This window comes from Diceros bicornis, chromosome 9 (assembly GCF_020826845.1).
Source record: "Diceros bicornis minor isolate mBicDic1 chromosome 9, mDicBic1.mat.cur, whole genome shotgun sequence".
In the NCBI taxonomy this organism is placed as follows: Eukaryota; Metazoa; Chordata; class Mammalia; order Perissodactyla; family Rhinocerotidae; genus Diceros; species Diceros bicornis.
Genome location: NC_080748.1, coordinates 12106838 through 12127430, shown reverse-complemented (window position 1 = coordinate 12127430; position 20593 = coordinate 12106838).

Genomic DNA, 20593 nt, shown 5'->3' with positions numbered 1-20593 from the left:
AGCTCTGTTTGTGCAGATCTAAGATGCTGAGCAGTACTCAAAATCGGTTTGATCTAAGCAAATATTTCTTTCTCCTCAATAGTCAGTCTGTATGTACAGTTTGAACACCCCCAGACTCAATCCTGTCTATATCTTGTGAAATTTGGAAGTTCTCACTAACATTAAAGTCACAATTCACAGGCTGGACTCCACCTTTGGCTATTAACACTTGGTATTAGTGTTACTGTGAATTGTATAGCATAGCTGTTTGTGTGCAGCATACGAATCTCATCCATTACTTTATTTACCAAGGAAGGTTTGGTATTGCAGACAGAACATGACAAATGGGATAAGAACACCTAAATCTGTGTCCCATTTTGGCCACATGGAAGCTTTCAGACCTGGGGCAACCCCTTCACTGTTTAGGACCTCAGTTTCTCTGCCCACACTTTCTCACAGGTTTAAATGAGAACTAAATGAGCTCAAGCATGTGGGGAGTTCTGCGTAAAAGAGAAAGTATTATGCTGCTATTAGAGATAATAGCAATAATTGTCATGTCTGTGCCCCATTACGTAATGCAAATAAACACCTGAGATTGCTGTTTCCATGTCTGTACCTTGCGATCCATTCAATTTTTCTATAGCTCTTTTTGCTAAAATCCTAATGGGTTTAATTTTTCTCTATTAATTTGAATTTTTCATTACAATTTCTTTTTCAGCTTGAGAGAACACTCAGTTTATTTCTTAAAATGAAAACCTGTGGATTCCTTTGGACGTTTTCTAAGTCCCTGGTTCACCAGCGATGATGCGTGGAGCGCCACGCCAAAATCCTGGATTTGTTGTCCTCAAGAAACAGCTCATTTGGCACGTTTCAGTGGCTCTGGACCACGTGTCTGACCTCAATTCATCAATATTAAGAAAAATGCACTACTGATAATAAGTCAGTATAGTGTTCTTATTTTTTTTTAAAAATATTCTAAATACAAATATCTTTAAAATGTTTTCAAGTGATGAAAATGATAAAGCTTTCCCATAGCATTGCTAAAATTCCAAATCCAACACCAATCTCTACTTTCTGGCATTATTTTCTGTGTGTGTGTGTGTGTGTGTGTGTGTGTGTGTGTGTGTGTGTCAGGGGTAGGAAATGTATAATACTGATTTGTGAGCGAAGTCCAGATTAAAATGCCAGTGATTTTAACAAACTAAATATTGAGTACCACTCTTACACCCATTTGCGTTAGCTACCCTTGCTAATCTCAAATATACATGATAAAATGGCACACGGGTGCCTGTCACTCTTGATCCTGCCCTCAGCTTGGGCACAGGGGGACCTATAACCCTAAGTGTCTCCTGGGGTCACTAATGCTATTCAGGACCCAGAGAAACGTGTTTGTACAGCTCTTGCCCCATGGCCTGAAATAAAACACCAGAATGCAGTGCAGGTCTGTGGGTTGTGCTGCTGCCAACACGGGAGGTGGGTGCTGCATCAAGGGTTGGAGCCCTTCCAGGGCAGGGTGTTGCAGTAAGAGGAAAGACTAAGCTTTCAAATCCTTCCTCTCAGATAACACAATAACCATTTCTCAACTAAAAGGTTTCCCGGTAGGGTCAAGTCTCCACTTCTTGCTTCTCTTCATGTTCTAATTCATGGTTCTCAAGCAGAGGCCTGCAAACTTTTCCTGCAGAGGGCCTTATAGTAAATACTTTAGGCTTTCCAGGTCACAGAGTCTCTGTCTGGACTACTCTGCTGCTATATTGAAAAATAATTTGATTTAAAAATTTGATAGCATAAACTATAATCTGTATTTTGCCTTTTTTTTTGCTTTGTTTGGCACTCTCCAGTACTCTTTTATTCCCCTAGCTTTATTGAAATATAATTGGCATATAACATTGTGTAAGTTTAAGGTGTACAACCTGATGATTATGTATTGCAAAATGATTATCACAGTAAGGTTAGTTAACACATCCATCACCTCACATAGTTACCTGTGTATGTGTGCGTGTGTGTGTGTGTGTGTGGTGAGAACATTTAAGATCTACTCTTTAGTAACTTTCAAGTATATAATACAGTATTATTAACTATAATCACCATGCTGTACATTAGACCCCAGAACTTATTCATCTTATAACTGAAAGTTTGTACCCTTTGACCAACATCTCCTCATTTCCCCCCACCGCCCCAGGCCCTGGCAACCACCATTCTACTCTGTTTCTATGAGTATAGCTTTTATAAATTCCACATATAAGTGAGATCATCAAGTACTATGTCTCCGACATTTCATTTAGCACAACGTCCTCAAGACCCATCCACGTTGTCACAAACGACGGGACTTTCTTTTTCTCATGTCTGAATAATATTCATATATTATGAATAAATATATGACATACATCACATTCTCTTCATCCATTCATCCATTGATGAAAACTTAGGTTGCTTCCACGTCTTGGCTATAGTGAATAACGCTGCAATGAACATAGTGGTGCATATATCTTTTCAAATTAGTGTTTTCCTATTCCTTGGATAAATACCCAGAGGTGGAATTGGCGGATCATATGGTAGTTCTATTTTTAATTTTTTGAGGAAGCTCCATACTGTTTTCCATAGTGCTGCACCAATTTTACATTCCCACCAACAGTGCACAAAGGTTCCCTTTTCTGCACATCTTCTTTGGCACTTGTTTTCTCTTGTCTTTTTTGATAAAAGCCATTCAAACAGGTATGAGGTGATATTTCATCATGGTTTTGATATGCATTTCCCTGACAATTAGTGATGTTAAGCCTTTTTCAATATCTCCGTTGGCCATTTGCATATCTTCTTTGGAAAAATGTCTACTTAGGTCCTCTGCCCATTTTTAATTGAATCTTTTTTTGGTATTGAGTTGTATGAGTTCCTTATATATTTTGAATATTAATCCCTTATCAGATATATGGTTTGCAAACATTTTCTCTCATTCTGTAGGTTGCCTTTACATTCTGTTGATTATTCTTTTTGCCATGCAGCTTTTTAGTTTGATGTAGTCCTACTTGTCTTTTTTTGTTTTTGTTGCTTGTGCTTTTTAATTTTACTGCATAATTTGAAGATTTTAGAAGAGAAAATAATTTTTTTAATTTTAGTTTAAATTTTTTATATTTAGTTTTATTTACATTTTGATGAAAATATAATTAATTTTGCATACTTTGGATACAATTACATTTTACTTTTTAATCCTTTAGACGATTGAGAATGAGCACAAGCAGAGATTGTTTTAGAAATAGAAATTACAAAAGTAGAACTCAGAGAAGACAAAGGTTAAAATATTAAAAATTTTCAAGAAAGCAATCTGCTTAAATTTTTTAAATGTTAAAACTGAAGGGGCCAGCCCCACGGTGTAGTGGTTAAAGGTTCGGCGTGCTCCACTTTGGCGGCCCAGGTTCATGGGTTCAGATCCCAGGTGCGGACCTACACCACTCATCAGCCATTCTGTGGTGGCAGCCCACATATAAAATAGAGGAAAACTGGCACAGATGTTAGCTCAGGGCTAATCTTCCTCAGCAAACAAACAAACAAAATTGAAGTGCTCAGGCTTCTGGAGAGCATGACCAACATAAAACTCATGAACAGAACATTACAAATTCTTTATTTAATGAAGATTCAATTACTGATCAAAGCACTAAAAATGAACAAGAAAAGTATCCACATAAAGTCCGAGTTCTGAACTGGTTAGAGAAAATTTCAGGAACTTTATATTCTTTACTAAATCAAGATTTAATTACACACTGGCCCATTATTCTGCATGTAATAATAATAGCACAAAATAACAAATAAATTCAGTCAAATCTGATATTTTCCTGATATTCACTCATATAAAAATCATAATGTTACACTTCTTTTATTTTATTTTTTGTGAAGAAGACTGGCCATGAGCTAACATCCATTGCCAATTTTCCTCTTTTTGCTGAGGAAGATTGGCCCTGAGCTAACATCTGTGCCAATCTTCCTCTATTTTGTATGTGGGATGCCGCCACAGCATGGCTTGATGAGCAGTATGTAGGTCTGTGCCTAGGATCTGAACCTGTGAACCCTAGGTCACCAAAGCGGAGCACATGAACTTAACCACTACGCCACCAGGCCGGCCCCATAATGTTACACATTTTTATTTTGCCATCGCTACAATATATTTGTCAAGGTATAGGAATAGAATATATTTTATTTAGCAGGTTGTTACCTCAATTCATAACTTTTAAATACATAAGCATATGGTATGAGGCCTCCATTTGTACTTTGCCTCAGCCTCATGGTATAAAATATACTTTGGTTCATCCAGATAATGAAAAATATACAAATATTAAAATTAATTTTTGAATAACAGTTTTTGTGGAGAAAGATATTTGAGATGGAATGTTAGCTAAAAAAATAAGAATCACTACTATAAATACTTTATATATAACTATGCAACAAAAAGAGACTTGAAGGTATTACACTGTAATGTTAGCAGGGGTATTGCTGAGTGGTGGTATGATGGATAATTTCTACTTACTACATTTTCCAGTTGTGTAAATAATAAGCCATTATTTAGATAACCAAAAAAAAAGCAATAAATGTTGTTAAAATAAATAACAGAGTGAAGTATATTTCTTTCCATGTGCACAACATTTTCATGTTCATACATGTTTTTATATGATGTTTAACATAGAAGAACCATGACCATATACTTCCTTTGCAACAAATTGCTCTCTCCATATATACAGACTCCTGATTCCTGGAACATATGCTGGGCTACTTTTCCCAGTGATGATGAAAGTTTTACACAGATCATGTCATCTGGGTGGCAAGGGCAAATGTATGTGAAGTAAGTGGCTTGGGAAAAGGGAAACAATAATGGCCATGGGTCTAACTCTTGGGTCTAACTCAAGATCCCACCTACATTCACACCAATTTCTAATGCCATGAGCCAACCAGACATGGCAGTGTTTTTGGTGAAGAACGTCTACAATGTCACCCAACAACACAAAAGGGGCTTTTTCATTATAATGATGTTGATGATTAGATGATGACATAGACAGAAATGCTTTAATTCCTCCAGCCTATCTTCTATTGGTAAAGCAAGAGATTCTTAATAGGTCAGTACTTTCCTTTTTCTTCTTATTAGCAAGACTACAAGGATAAAAGTGGAGTAGAATATACACTATGGTTTATTCAATAAACCATACTTACGTTTTGTTACTTTAAACCTTCCTGCAAAGTTCCTGATTGACGAATAGACTATTTCAGCAATGCCTCTCTCCCTCCATTATAAACAGGAGCATGTTGAACATGTGATATTAATACAGTAGTCAGGCTCAGGATGAGCTACATGTTGAAAGCAAAAGAAGCTAAATTTAATTTGTATAATACTCATCTTCATGACCAATGATACCACTGACTCCTGCCCATGATGGGATTAAGACAATAACAACTTATTTGAACTATATTATCCACACATTGTAAGTACAGTGCCTGGTACGTCTTGCAGGGAGTTTCAAGCCATAGTTAATGATGTCTAGTATATGGAATTGCTATTGCTAGTATATGGAAATACTATTACTGCCAGACCATGGCAGTAGTGTTCAGGATTTACTCACATTTATCACACCTAATCAAGGGGAATTTTGCTACTATTTTCATTAAATTCAGCTTGTATAGATTGCCTCTGAGAAAGATCATCCCCCAAATCAAGAAATACTACATAATTTGTAAACTTCCTAAATATCTCACAATGAATATTATTTCCATAGGGCATAGGCCCAGGTTTGTGACGTCAAACATTAAACAACTACTGAGTTTGAGAAATGTCCAAAAGAGGGTAATCGACTCTTGAATTAACAGTTAATTAAAACACCAAAAGCAAATTATCTAAGAACTTCTTAAAAATCTAATAATTTAAAAATCAAACATAAGCAAGTAAACTAAACGTCTTTAAGCAAGTTTCTAAAATAAAAAGTTGTGATCATTAGGATCCACTCTTCTAAGCAGCTACAGAATTGTCTAGGAATTAATAATTTTTTGCTATTTTGGTGTTGATACAAAAAGGGTGAGTTCATCTCTTTTATTTACTAAGTACTATTTGTAGGGCACCATAAAAATAACTATATGATAAACGCTCTTGCTTTTATTACCTTATTTCATTATTATTATTTGGTTAACAATGCTAGGGGAAATACAAACATTTTGTTTTTTACCCAACATACTGGAATTATCTCTGTAAAGATGCCGTTTTTGAGCACTGTCTAGTTAGCTAATGTAACTAGTTAATTTTATCTACCAGCTTGGCTGGGTCATGGTGCCGATTTTGGTCAAACACCCGTCTACATGTTGCTATGAAGGTATTTTTTTTAGATCAGATTAACATTTAAATCAATAGACTTTGAGTAAAGCAGATTGCTCTCCATAATGTGGATGGGCCTCATTCAAACAGCTGAAGGACTTAAGAGAAAAGACTGAGGTTCCTCAAGGAAGATGGAATTTTGCCTCCAGTCTGCCTTCAGACTCAAGCTGCAACATCAACATTTTCCTAGGTCTCCAGTCTGTCAGCCTGCCCTGCAGATTTCAATCTTGTCAGCCTCCACAGTCCCATGAGCCAATTCCTTAAAACAAATCTCTCTCTCTCTCTCTCTCTCTCTCTCTCTATATATATATGTACACATATATATGTATATATATACACGTATACACACACAGACACACAGACACACACACACACCCTACTGGTTCTGTTTCTCTGGAGAACCCTGACTAATATAGCCCGTCACACAGACATGCAGTTCTTAATTGTGGGCATTCAGTGAGAAGAGGCATCCGAGTGTTCTCTCTCATAACCAATATAACCCATTACACACCTCAGACAGGAATTACTCCACACCTAAAATAGGAAGACAGGAGTTGAAAATGTACCAGAAGGCCCATTTTAAAGTCCAAACACTGAGACTCAAGATCTAGGCCCACTGACTACAAACAATGGAATACGAACAAATGATTTAACTGCCACACTGCAGTCTCCCCGGGCATGGAATGAGGCACCTGCTATCACTCCTGCCTACCTCTGGAGGCTCTAAATAAGACTTGGTTTATTGAAAGAACTCTATAAACTATAAAAAAGTGTAACATTGACTGGAAGGGCTAGAAGAGGGCAGACAATAAATCACAACAACCCGCTTGAACCTCATTAGGATGACATGGTTATAACAAGAGACTCTTCCCACTTTGTTACTAAAATGGAAAGTGACACACATATGCCATAGGGTGACTGCAATTACTGGGCTGCTCATCAGCTAAAGGGAGCAATCACGCAAACGGCATGTTTCTAAAATGGGAGCCACATCCAAACTGAGAGAACATATGGGACTATAAGATATACATGCACAGCATGAGACTCTGCCAAGATGAAGCAGGTTTGAGCTCAGGGATGCAGTGATTCTGTTCAGAAATGCACAATCAAGAAAGGCCAGCCATCACTAAGAGGTATTAGACCTTGGGCATCTGGGTTCTTCTAACCCAAACCAAGCGTTAAGAACACAGAAAACCTTCCTGTACACAACGAAAGCTTAGACTGACTGGAACACTGACCCTGTTCACTTGCAAGGCACAGAAAGTAGCAACAGAATTGTTTATCTCCAATATCAACTTTAACTCTGTAGGCACACCTGCAGTCACTGCCCTTTATAATTTATTCAAAAACTATGTGAGTACCTCCTAGATGCCAGGAACTGCTTAGGTATTGTGGCTGCAGCACTGACCAAGACAAGACTGGCAGGTTCAAGAAATATTTCTCCAAAGAAGACATATGAAAGGCCAACAGGTACATGAAAAGATGCTCAACATCACTGATCATCAGGGACATGCAAATCAAAACTATAATGAGATATCATCTCACACCTGTTAGGACAGATAGTATCCAAAAATAAACTAAACCAAAAGACAACAAATATTGGCAAAGACGTGGAAAAATTGTAACCCTTGTACACTGTTGGTAGGAATGTAAAATGGTGCAGCCTCTATGGAAAACAGCATGGAGGTCTCTCAAAAGATTAAAAATAGAACTCCCATATGATCCAGAAAGCCCACTTCTGGGTATTTATCCAAAAGAACTGAAAGCAGGATAATATCGAAGAAATATTAACACTCCCATGTTCATTGCGGCGCTATTCACAATAGCCAGGATGGAGAAACAACGTAAGTGTCTATCAACAGATGAATGGATAAAGAAAATGTGATATATACATACAATGCAATGTTATTCAGCCTTTAAAACGAAGGAAATTCTGCAATATACAAAAACATAGATGAACCTTAAGAACATTATGCTAAGAGAAATAAGCCAGTCACAGAAGAACAAATACTGCATGATTCCATTTATATGAGGTATCTAAAATAGTCAAACTCACAGAAGCAGAGAGTAGAATTGTGGTTGCCACAGGCTGGAGGAGTAGGAAATGGGGAGTTGCTAATTAATGGGTATAAAGTTTCAGTTAGGGACTTCCGGTTTCTGGTTCCATACGTGAGAAGCTTGCAAGTCGCCATTCTGTCCAAACAAGTAAAAGCTGACTAGACTGAAAAATCAACAACTCTTCTTGGATCCACAAGAGAGAGGAGGACACAGGGCAAACCTCAGCCCCAAGACTGGAAAGACAGCCAGGCAAACCACTTCTCTGAGCAGAGGCTCATGAGCAGAAACCACTGCAGGAACCAGCGCCGGGGCAGGAAAACTTGAACTGAGGATTGCTGCAGGCTCCATGCAGACAACTCCGCGAGTTAAACACTACAGGGGGACCCAGTCTTGGGGGGCCCCCACAATATTGTGAGATTTACCTCCAGGAGCTCAATCAGGTTCCCATAGCAAATATCAGAGAAAAATCCCCTATGGTTTCCAGCAGGGGGAGTGGAAAAGGAACCATTTTGAAATATGACAGAGCACTCTGTTCTTCCTAACAAGGCCTGCCCTCAGGGGAAACTAGTTAACTAGAGCCTAACCTGCTGGGGCGTTATCAGAGCCTAAGTGACCTGGGGAAGGGAAAAACCCAACTCTAGTCCGCTCCAGTCTTCCAAGTGGGAGAAGAAAAATATCCAACCCTATCTCACTCTAGCCATCCTGTCCCACCTAAAGGGGGGGCTGGAAATAAACTGAGAAATACTTGTGAAGCTCACAGTCCGGAGGCTCAGGCTCATCAAAAAAAAGGAGACCTAATCACAGGACTATAGATACTTCCCCTCCCCTCACACATCACCACATTACTAAAAGCCTATTTACAGCAGTTCCTTTTACCTGGTACATCATATCCAGCTATCAAGAAAAAATTACAAGGCTACCAAAAGGCAAAAAACACAGTTTGAAGAGACAGAGCAAGCATCAGAACCAGACATGGCAGGGATGCTGGAATTATCAAACTGGGAATTTAAAACAACTATTATTAATATGTTAAGGACTCTAATGGATCAAGTAGACAGCATGCAAAAACAGATGGACAATGTAAGCAGAAAGATGGAAATCAATCCTTCTTAGAGAGATCAAAACACTAGAGATCAAAAACACCGTAACAGAAATGAAGAATGTCTTTCACGGGCTTATCAGTTTACTGGACACGGCTGAAGAAAGAATCTCTGAGCTTAACATTTAAATCAGTAGCTTCGAAAACTGAAAAGCAAAGAGAACAAAGTTTCAGTTATGCAATGAATAAGTTCTAGAGATCTGATGCACAGCATTGTGCTTGTAGTTAGCAATACTAGATTATACACTTAAAAAATTCGTTGAGAGTAAATAGCACGTTAAATACTCTTAGAATAAAAAAAAGAAAAAGAAACAGAGAGAGGCACTATTGACTATGTTAAGAGGTTGGGATTTTATTCCTAGTAGTATGGGGAATGATTCAATCCAATTTACATTTTCAAAAGCTCTCTTAATTGCAGAATAAAGACCAGTCTGTGGGAACAGGTATAAGGGAGAGTAGTTTGGACTAGAGTAATAACAGTGACGAAAGAGAGTGGGGACACATTTTGAAAGTAGAGGCAATAGGACTTACTAAGGCTGTTGACTTAGGCAACAGAATGGATAGTGTCAGCATTTACTAGAATGAGGATGACGGGGGCGGAACAGATTTGGTGGGGAAGAATTAGGAATACTCCTTTGGAAATGTTAATTTTGAGATATCTATTAGACATCCACGTGTAGGTATTGTGTAAACAATTAGCCAAATAAGTTTGGAGCTCAGTGGGATGGCTGGGCTAGAGATTAAAATTTCAGAGATACCATGGCTTTTACAGCCAGGATCTGGGTAAGACCATATGGGAAAAGTGGAAAGGAAGGCCAAAGAGGCCACAGTTGAGCCCTGGCACCTTCCAACATTCAGAAGTCGAGCTGAGGAGGAGATTGAGAAGTGGGGCCAGGAGGAAGTAGTACACACAAAGGTGTCAAAGAAGGCAAGAAAGACTGTTTCAGGAAGGAGAGAGTGAGCTACTGTGCAAAGCTCCCAAAAGAATAAGTAAGATGACAACAAAAGTGACCACTGGAGTTGCCAAATGGAAGTTGCTGGTGAAGTTGGCAAGAACAGTACCAGTGGAGTGACGAGGGTGGGAGCCCAGCTGGAGTGCAGTGAGGACGATCAGCGTGATGAGAAGGTGAGGACAATGTCTGCAGACAACTCTTTCCAAGAGTCTTCCTGCAAAGGGGAACTGCAAAATGGAAGAAAAGTAGGGACAAGAAAGGGTTCTTTGTTTTGTCTTTTAAGGAAGGATGTATTACAGCATGTCTGTGTTCTTTGGGAATGACAGAGTAGAAAGGGAGGTGCAAGAGAGAGGAACCCAGGGGATTCTCAGGACATTCCACCTGCAAGCTTGACCCCACACTCCCTGAGGCAACACGACTAAGGTGGTTGGGATGCAATGCACAGAGACCAGCGTCCATGAGGCTCCAGAAACTCGTACACAGCTCTAACTACAGCACACCCGAGGACGCCAGGGCACTTCTTGGGTGGAGAGGGCTCTGCAACCTTTCCTCAAACACTCCTCTCCAAATCTTGGTTTACTACGACCAGCAATTTTTGATAGATTCTAGGCAATAATAATAAATACAAGACTGAGGCAAAAGGAGACCAAGAAATGTCAGCAAAAGAGTCTTCAGAGATTCAAGAGCTATGGTGAGCAATGGCACATGCGGGCTGCAAACAGAAAACTATGGGGTTTGTTTCCTTTCAAAGCAGCAGCACTTCCACTAATTCCTCCTAGTGTCCTGCCACCCACAAATCTACGTTAAAGATATAACCAGAAGATATACAAAACAGGAAATGGTTGCAAGAAGATTTTGTGTGTGTGTGTGTGTGTGAGGCAGATCAGCCCTGAGCTAACATCTGCCAATCCTCCTCTTTTTGCTGAGAAGATCGGCCCTGGGCTAACATCCATGCCCATCTTCCTCCACTTTATGTGGGACGCCACCACAGCATGGCGTGACAAGCGGTGCATCGGTGCTCGCCCAGGATCCGAACCTGTGAACCCCGGGCTGCCACAGCGGAGCGCGCGTACTTAACTGCTTGTGCCACCGGGCCGGCCCTGCAAGAGGAAGATTTTTAATTCAGGAAATAATAGAGAGCCAGAAAAACATATATTTAAGTCTAAGTAATTTTATTATTTAAAATAATATTAGAGACATAATACAGGGAATATCAAGGAGTGGGGCCATGGACAGCGTGGGATATAGAGAGAGAAGAGAAAAGAAAGCATGCCAAGATTCTTGACTCGATTGGAAGAAGAATGCATTTGACATTTTTATAAGAATATATATATTTTTTACCATCAAGTAAACTAGTATAATTTTTCTGGACAGCAATTTGACAAAATATAGCAAGAGATTTTTAAATGTTTATTCTCATTAATCCAAGAATTCTACTCCTAAAACCTTAACCTAAGCAAATAATCAGAGGTACAGCCAGAGACTCCTATTCAATGATGTTCATGAGAGTGTTAAGATAACAAAAATTTGCAAACTTCCAACATGACCAAACATAAATCATTTTACCCTCACAGTATAGTATACAGCCATTAAAAATAACATTCATGACTATTTAACAAAGTGGAAAAACTCTCATGATACAAAGTTAAATAAAAAAGTACACTGCAAAACTATGTATCTTTGATGATCTCAGTTTTGTAAAGTGTACAGTAAACAGACTGGAAATAAACACAACAAAAATTAACAATAATTTTCCAGATGGTGGGATGAGAGATTTGTACTTTCTCTACGTTAATCTATATTTCCCAGTTGATCAGCAATGAATATTTTTATAATTGGACGTTCTATAACGTGAAATTTTACGTTTTAGCAGAATGGCGGGAGAGGAGAGTCAGTGGAAGTAATTACAATGGAGTGAAATAGAATGTGTCTAGGTTTCAGTTCTTTCTGACCTCCACGGTTTCTGACCAGAAGGCCAATGCCGTTCTAATTGCTTTTCCTCTATAGATAAGATGTTATTTCTCTAATGTTACTTTCAAGATGTTTTTGTCTTGTTTTCAAAAGTATGACTAGGATATATTCTGGTATGGATTTCTTTGGGTTTATCTGTTTGGGATCCCTTAAACTTCTTGAATCTGTGGGTTTATATCTTTTGCCAAATTTAGGAATTTTTCAGCCATTATTTCTTTGAGTACTTTTTAGGCCCACTCTCTTTTTTCTTCTCTCTTTCCAGGATTCTGATGACATGAATGTTAGATCTTTTGTTAATGTCCCATGGGTCCCTGATGCTCTGCTAATTTATCTATTTTCTCTCTTTTGTTTAGACTGGACAATTTCTATTATTCTATCTTCTAGTTCACTGATTTTTCCTCTGTCCCCTCCATTCTTCTGTTGAGCTCATTCACTGAGTTTTTTATTTCATTTATATTTTTCAGGTCTAAAATTTCCATTTTGTTCTTCTTTATACCTTTGATTTCTTTGTTGACATTTTTTTCATTCATTTTAAGTGTGTTTGTAATTGCTCTTTGAAATATTGTGTTTATTGAGATATAATTCACATAGTATAAAATTCATCCTTTTAAATTGTACAAATCAGTGATTTAATATATTCACAAAGTTGTGCAACCATCACCACTACCTAATTCCAGAACATTTTATCACTCCAAAATGAAATGCCATACCCATTAGCAATCATTTTTCATTCCCCTTTATCCCTAGTCCTTGGAAACCATTAATCTACCTTCTGTCTCTATAGAGTTGCCTATTATATACATTTCATAAAAATGGAATCCAACAATATGTGGCCTTTTGTGACTGATTTCTTTCACTTAGCATAATGTTTTCAAAGTTCCACTATGCTGTAGCAGGAATCAGTACTTCATTTCTTTTTATGGCTGAATAATACTCCATTATATGTACATATGACATTTTGTTTATCCGTTCATATTATTTCCACTTTTTGGCCTTTATGAATAATGCTGCTATGAACATCCATGTACAAGTTTCTGTGTGGACATATGTCTTCAACTCTCTTTGGTGTATACCTGAGTAGAATTATTGGGTCACATAGTAACTCTATATTTAACTTTTTGAGGAACTGTCAAACTGCTTTCCAAAATGGCTGTTCCATTTTACTTTCCTACCAACAATGTAAGAGGGTTGCAATTTCTCTGCATCCTCACCAACAGTTCTTATTGTCTGTCTTTTTAATTATAGCCATCCTGGTGGGTGTGAACTAGTATCCCATTGCAGTTTTGATTTGCACTTCCCTAATGACATTACAAATCTTTTCACGTGTTGTTGAAGCATTTTTATGATGGTTGCTTTAAAATCTTTGTCAGATAACTCTAACATCTCTGTCATCTCAGTACCAGCATCTATTGATCGTCCTTCTTCTTTGGTTTGAGATCTTCCTGGTTCTTGGTATGACAAATCCTTTTTTATTGAAACCTGGACATTTTGGGTATTATGTTATTATGTTACGAAAACCTGACTCTTATTTAAACTCTCTGACATTGCTCTGACAGAGAAGGGGTTTGGGTGGGGACACTGCCTCATTATTTTACTGACAGGTAAAGCTAGAAGTCCAGGTTCCCAACGTGGCCTCTGATGAACCAAGGAAGGGGTATATGGCCTCATTACCGCCGGGGTGGGGGGAAGTGTGTGTGAAAGTCCTGACACTCCACTAGGCCTCCTCTGACACCATCACAGTGGTGAGTGGGAAGGGGAACTTGTTACTGCCAAGTGGGAACAGAGGTCCAGGCACCTTTCTCAGTCTTCTCTGCCACCACTCTAGCAGAGGTGTTGGGGCACCCATTATAGCCTCGCAAGCGTGAAAGTCTAGGCTCCCCACTCAGTCTTTGCCGGCTTGGGTGGGAGCAGAGCCATGATTTATTCCATGGTATTTGACTGGAATAGAGTGGTTATTGTGTAAACGTTTTCTATCTTGCTAACCTGCTTCTTTCCTGGCTCTTTGGTGAGAGAAAGCAGGCTTTTGTTGGGGCTTTTTAATCTGTGCCCATTGGCTGTTCTCAGTTGCTGGCTTCTTCTGCTCCAAGTCTAGGATAAATGAAGCAAGAAGAAAACCCAGGGAATTCACCACTGTGTCATTCCTCAAGGTCCATAGCTGGCCTGCCTTCTTCTCTCCACCTCTGAGACCCCTCTCACGTTTTATATATAAAGTACAGAGTTTTTAGCTGTATTAGAGAAGAATAGGCAAAAGTATGCCTACAACATCTTCCCAGAGACAGAAGTCCAGCTTGTCTTTTTAAACACAAATTTAAAAAAAAAATTGTTAAATCTTAAACACAGACATAGTTTTAATGTGAAGTATGCATTTCCTTATCTTTCTGAAACAGAGGCCATTAAAATTAATTTAACCTTTTTGACAAGGCTCAGCAACACACGCATCCACAGCTATATATTTATTCCACAAGATTCGCTTCGAATTCGCTATGTGATAAGGACTCTTCCATCACATTAAATGGGATCTGTTGACCCCGTTTTGGAAGTTCCTGTGATTGCCTGTTCCTTTTTCTATTTCTCGCTCCTGTCAATGTGACTGCCTCCAGAGAATCCCCACACCTTTTAATCTGCTGCTTCTAGCAGTGTGCAGCCTGAGAAACCAGACAGTTAAATCTCTAAGAGATATTTTTAAACAATAGTAAACAGACTAAGAATAACAGACTCTACACTTTATACACAAATTTTCCAACATCTCATTTGGGCTACTCTGCTGCCTTTTTGGCTTACTTACATTTTCCGCATCATATTCCAGTTAGTTGAAGTTGCACAACAAATGACCTCAAATCACATGAAGTGCTACTATATTTATAGATTCATTTCACCTTCATTGAGATCAGATCCAGCAAGCAGCAGGCCTGTGGGAAAACAGGAGACCCATGCCAACTACAGACCACTGGAAAAACGTTCACCTCCTGGTGCCTCTACAAACCCACTACCCAGGAGGGAGGCCTGAGATCACAGATGAGCTGGCAAGTGAGGATTCCAAACTACTGTGTTAATTAAGCAGGAGGACCAAGTTAAGCACAGATACCTAATAAGCACTTTGAAATTTTTTCTTACTTTATTACTGTTAGAGCCTAACCAAAGCTGAGAATTCTAGCAAAACAGATTGTAGCACCTGTGAGTTTCAGGAAATGTGCTGTACTCAGAAAATATGTCCCAGAGGCATGTTTTTTCAAGATGCCTAGGCTAATAATTGGTTAAACACTGACATTAGGGCTTAGTCTCATGCCTTCTATCATATGCATATCACAAAATAACAGAACACTATGTTCCTGAGTTCCATGACATCCGGAATCAGTTCCTGACATCAGACTGCAGGCCTCCTGCCATCTACGGTCCCGAGACAGAACTCTTAGTCCCTAAGAAAGAGTGTGAGTTTAAAGTCAGGGAGTCTAAATTCACCTCCGTGGCCTTGGCAAGTGACCTGAATATTTTTCTCATCAAACATAAGGAAAACACCCCTGCTTTACTGAGTTTTGACGAACTTGGGAGGAAAAAACCACAGTGCAAAAGAAACATGGATATCCAATGAACAGCAAATATCATTGCTGTTACTGATTTTTATCCATAAGGAAAAGACCACCTCTCTATGAAGGGAAAGGATATCAGATACTACACTCAAGTTACTAGCATCTGTGGACCAAAGTACTGAGTTGATTATTGGTCTAGTTAGAATCAACTCAGTGTCCCCAAATCCAGAGTTCTTTGTGCAAATGTAGTACATCTTCTAGCACACGTGGAAAGGCAGATGCAAAGCCCCAGATCATGAAAGGCATCTGCCTCTTCTCCAGAGCGGCCTTCTTCTCACCAGCCATCTATCCAGTCTCCCCACAACTGCCACCCACACTCCCTCACTCAATGCCTCTCTCTCCCTTTAATCTTCCAAGTTATGGTGTCTGATTTGTTGGTGTTGGTTTTTTTTATAGCCATGCACATTCACTCAAGGTTTGGGTCTTTATTCTATATGTTTTCAACCCACCGGTCCCTCCCCTTTCAGTGCAATCCCCTGGACTTTTCAAATATCCAATTCTACGATTCCATTTTCTTTGAAAAGAGAGACTTTGGTAGGGATACCTACAAATCTTGGTGTGATGCTCCATACAAAGCTGGGAAACCAACATATAGCAGGGGTGGGGTAGACAGAAAACCAGAAGGAGCACTGGGTTGCTGCAGCCATACTGAACTGATGTGGAAGGACCTAGAACCTGTGGAGGGAGAGAACTTCAAGGGAAGTTACTGTCTGGGGGCTAAGGTGGAGGTCGGCAAAGGGTGGTGAGAATATCTAGAGATTGAATCAAGAAAATCCATCGGTACCTAGGCAAAGCAAGGCTTCTAGGTTCCCATGACTGCCCGAGCAGAAAGGGAGTATGCCATGATGGCCTGCATAGGTCCTCTTAAGGCATCAGACTGGGCTCCCATGGGCACTGCTCTTTCAGTGCCAGGTCAAGTGGGTGGTGGAATTGTGGCTTGGATGTGAGAGTGATAGAGTGTCAACTACGACCTCACCACAGATGAGGGCAGAAAGGAATGATGGAGACAATGGGATCTGAAGGCAGAAATTAAGCCTTCATTTCAGTAGTAAAACCATCTCATTCATAAGCATCAATTTTCTGGGACACAGACACCTAGAAAAACATCATATATGGGTCACAGTGAGCTCCTCAGTTATATCAGTCTTTTTATGGCAGCATCATTAAGCTATTTATAGTGAGCAATTAAAGATAGCCTAAGTGGGCCACCACATTCCTCTCTGGCTGGCTAGGGCTGGTGTGCTGTAACACTAACAAGATAAAGGCTTTCCTTAAATGCTGTGCTACACAAACGCCTTCTCTAGATACATACAAATCGGCCTTTAGTTTGTATTTATATTTTATTTTTTAAAGTTAATTTAATTATTCACGGAATGCATTATCCATAATGTGAGCTACATTACAGGAAATGTCACGAAAATTTTTCAATGCCAGGCACATGGCCAGCATGTGGCTATAACATGCGGGTAGGCGGCAGGTAGAAGGCACAGTCCTCAGACCCAAGTAGACCAGAGTCTGAATCGCATGGCTGTGAATAAACATTACATTGGGAAAGTCAGTATCGCTACTTCAGTTTTCTCAACTGTAAAACCAGGATCTATCTATCGATTGACTTTATAGTGTTTTTGTATATAAAGTGCCTAACAATTTTTGGCACCTGGCATTGCTCAGTAAGCTGTTTCAGGGACAGTCAACAGAGCACGTGACAAATGAAGTCAGGTTATGAAGAGACTTCTGGATATACTCCACTCCAACCACCCTTGCGGTGAACTTTCAGAAATAAACTCAGCCTCATGAGTAAGTACCCATGCTAGGATCCCAACTCTGATCACTTCTTCCCAACCTCCTCCCTCCCTCCCTCTCCTCACATATCTGCTCCCCAAACAATCGCACATACACATCTGCTTATGTTGCTCATGTTCTTGGAAGGCCACCCTCCCCCATGCCCAAATATCTATCTACCTGCTCAAAATCATACCTAAGCCTGATGGCCCCACTCAAGCGAGATCTGCAGTCTTCACAGAGATTCCCACCATGATACTGTCCTACCCAGAACCTCTCCGCACTGACTACATCCCCATATTGGTCACTATGAGTACATTAATGAATAAATGAATAGATTCTCCCTCCTAATTCAGTCCAGTTGTGTTCATTTAGAACATGCTGCCACAGGCTCTGGGTGCATGGAATAACAGGTGGAGAAACAAATGGAAGGCAACACTTTTGTTTTTAGGACAGAACACTTGAGCAGTCTGTATCATCGGCAATGCTTTGAAATTAAGAAGTGACACACTGGGATCTTAACTCAGACTTGTCGGCGCTCATGGTGAAGCCAGGAAACGATTTGACTTTCACTGTCACATTCACTGAAAAACACTTAAGACAAGCCACTGAGAACTTCTTGAGTAAAAATTCTATATTTTTCTGTGGAACTTACTGGCAAATGACATAAAAATTTATGTTCATTATTAGTAAAAATGAATGCACTCTGAAAATTCTGACTTTTTTCCCCTGAAATTTTAAGAAAGTAGGTAAAACTTAAATAAACCACTCTCTACCAATAGAATTTAAATATCACTTTGTCATATATTAAAACTTGACTTATACTGGGATATTTCTAGAGTCTCCATTCTGCCCCTCTGATATATTTGTCTATCATACTGATTTTATCATAGTAGCCTTTATAGCATGTTTTAATGTTTGATAAGGGAAGCCTCAACTCTCCCTTCAATATTTTTTTTGGACTTCAATAAACAGTGCTGGCACTTTCAGTTGTCCATTTGGAACAAAATAAATTTCTTACATCATATGTAAAAATAAATTACAGATAAAGAAGAGGCTAGATGCCAAAAATAAACTAATAAACTCTTAAGAGAAAATCTAGGTGACTATGTGTATAACCTAAAGATGCGTAGAGACTTTCTTATTCAAGAAAACAAGGAAACATAAAAGATATATTTTGCTACATGAAAATTTAAAACTTTTGTAGAGCAAAAGCTATCATAAGCAAGGTCTAGACACAAACAATAGATTTGGAAAAAATATTTGCAATAAAAATTTAAAAGGAAAATGCTAATGTCAATAATATAGAGAGCCCTTAGAAACTGATACAAAAAATGAAAATAATCCAAAAGAAAAATGTGCAAAAAGATATGAACAGGCAATTTGCAGAAAAACCAAGATCCAAAAGACCAAATATATGGAAAACTACTCAAATTCACTCTTTCCATTCAGACTAGCAAAAATTATAAAGATGATGAACACAATGCTAACAGAAATGTCAAGAAAAGGACACTCATAAATTGATGGTGGCAGTGTAAATTGTTACTGAAATTTTGGAAACAATCTGGCAATAACTATTGCTTAAAATACACTTTGATGACATTCCAACTACTATAACATTTTCTTAAAAAAAAAAAAAAATAGTGCATGGCCAGCCCAGCGGCATAGTGGTTAAGTTTGCATGCTCCACTTCGGCAGCCTGGGGTTCACCGGTTTAGATCCCAGGTGTGGACCTATGCACCACTCATCAAGCCACGCTGTGGCAGCGTCCCATACACAAAAAACAGAGGAAGATTGGCACAGATGTCATCTCAGGGCCAATCTTTCTCACCAAAAAAAAAAAAAAAAACAGTGCAAAAGAATAAAATTACAAATATGTTTACTGCACCACTGTTGCTAATGGCAAAAAAAAGAAACAAAATGAATGTTTATTAATAGGGTAAGAGCTGACGAAGTAATGATAGGTCCATATTATGGGATATTATACAGCCATAAAAGAATGAATTAGAGCAATTCTAGTTGAATTGGAGGTACTTCTATGAAGTTTTGTTAAATAAGCAAATGTAATGTAAAATGGTGCAGCCATTATAGAAAACAGTATACCAGTTCCTCAAGAAATTAAAAATGGAATTACCATATGATCCAGCAATTCCACTTCTGGGTATGTATCTAAAAGAATTGGAAGCAAGGTCTCGAAGAGATATTTGTACAATCATGTTCACAGTAGCATTATTCACAATAACCAAAAGATGGAAGTAACCATCCATCAATGGATGAATGGGTAAACAAAATGGTATATACATACAACAGAATATCATTCAGTCTCAAAAAAGGAAATTTTAACACATGCTACAACATAGATGAACCTTGAGGACATTATACTAAGTTAAATAAGCCAGACACTGAAAGACAAATACTGTATGATTCCACTTACATGAAATATCTACAATAGTCAAATTCATAGAGACAGAAAGTAGAATGGTGGCTGCCAGGGGCTGGAGTTAGGAGGAAACGGAGAGTTGGTTTTTAATAGGTACAGAGTCCCAGTTTTGCAAGATGAAAAGAGTTCTAAAGATTGGTTGCACAACAATGTGAATGTATTTAACACTATTGAACTGTACACTTAAAAGTGGTTATGATGGTAAATTTTATGTTATGTGTATTTTACCAGAATTTAAAATTTTTTAAATATTAAGAGAATAGGATATTGTGATTAAAAGATAACAAGGTGAGTGAGGTAGTGGTAAGAAGTTAGGCTGGAAACTGAGAGAGTCTGGGAAAGTGAGAAAACCCCACAGCATACTAAAATCCATAGCCCCAAGGC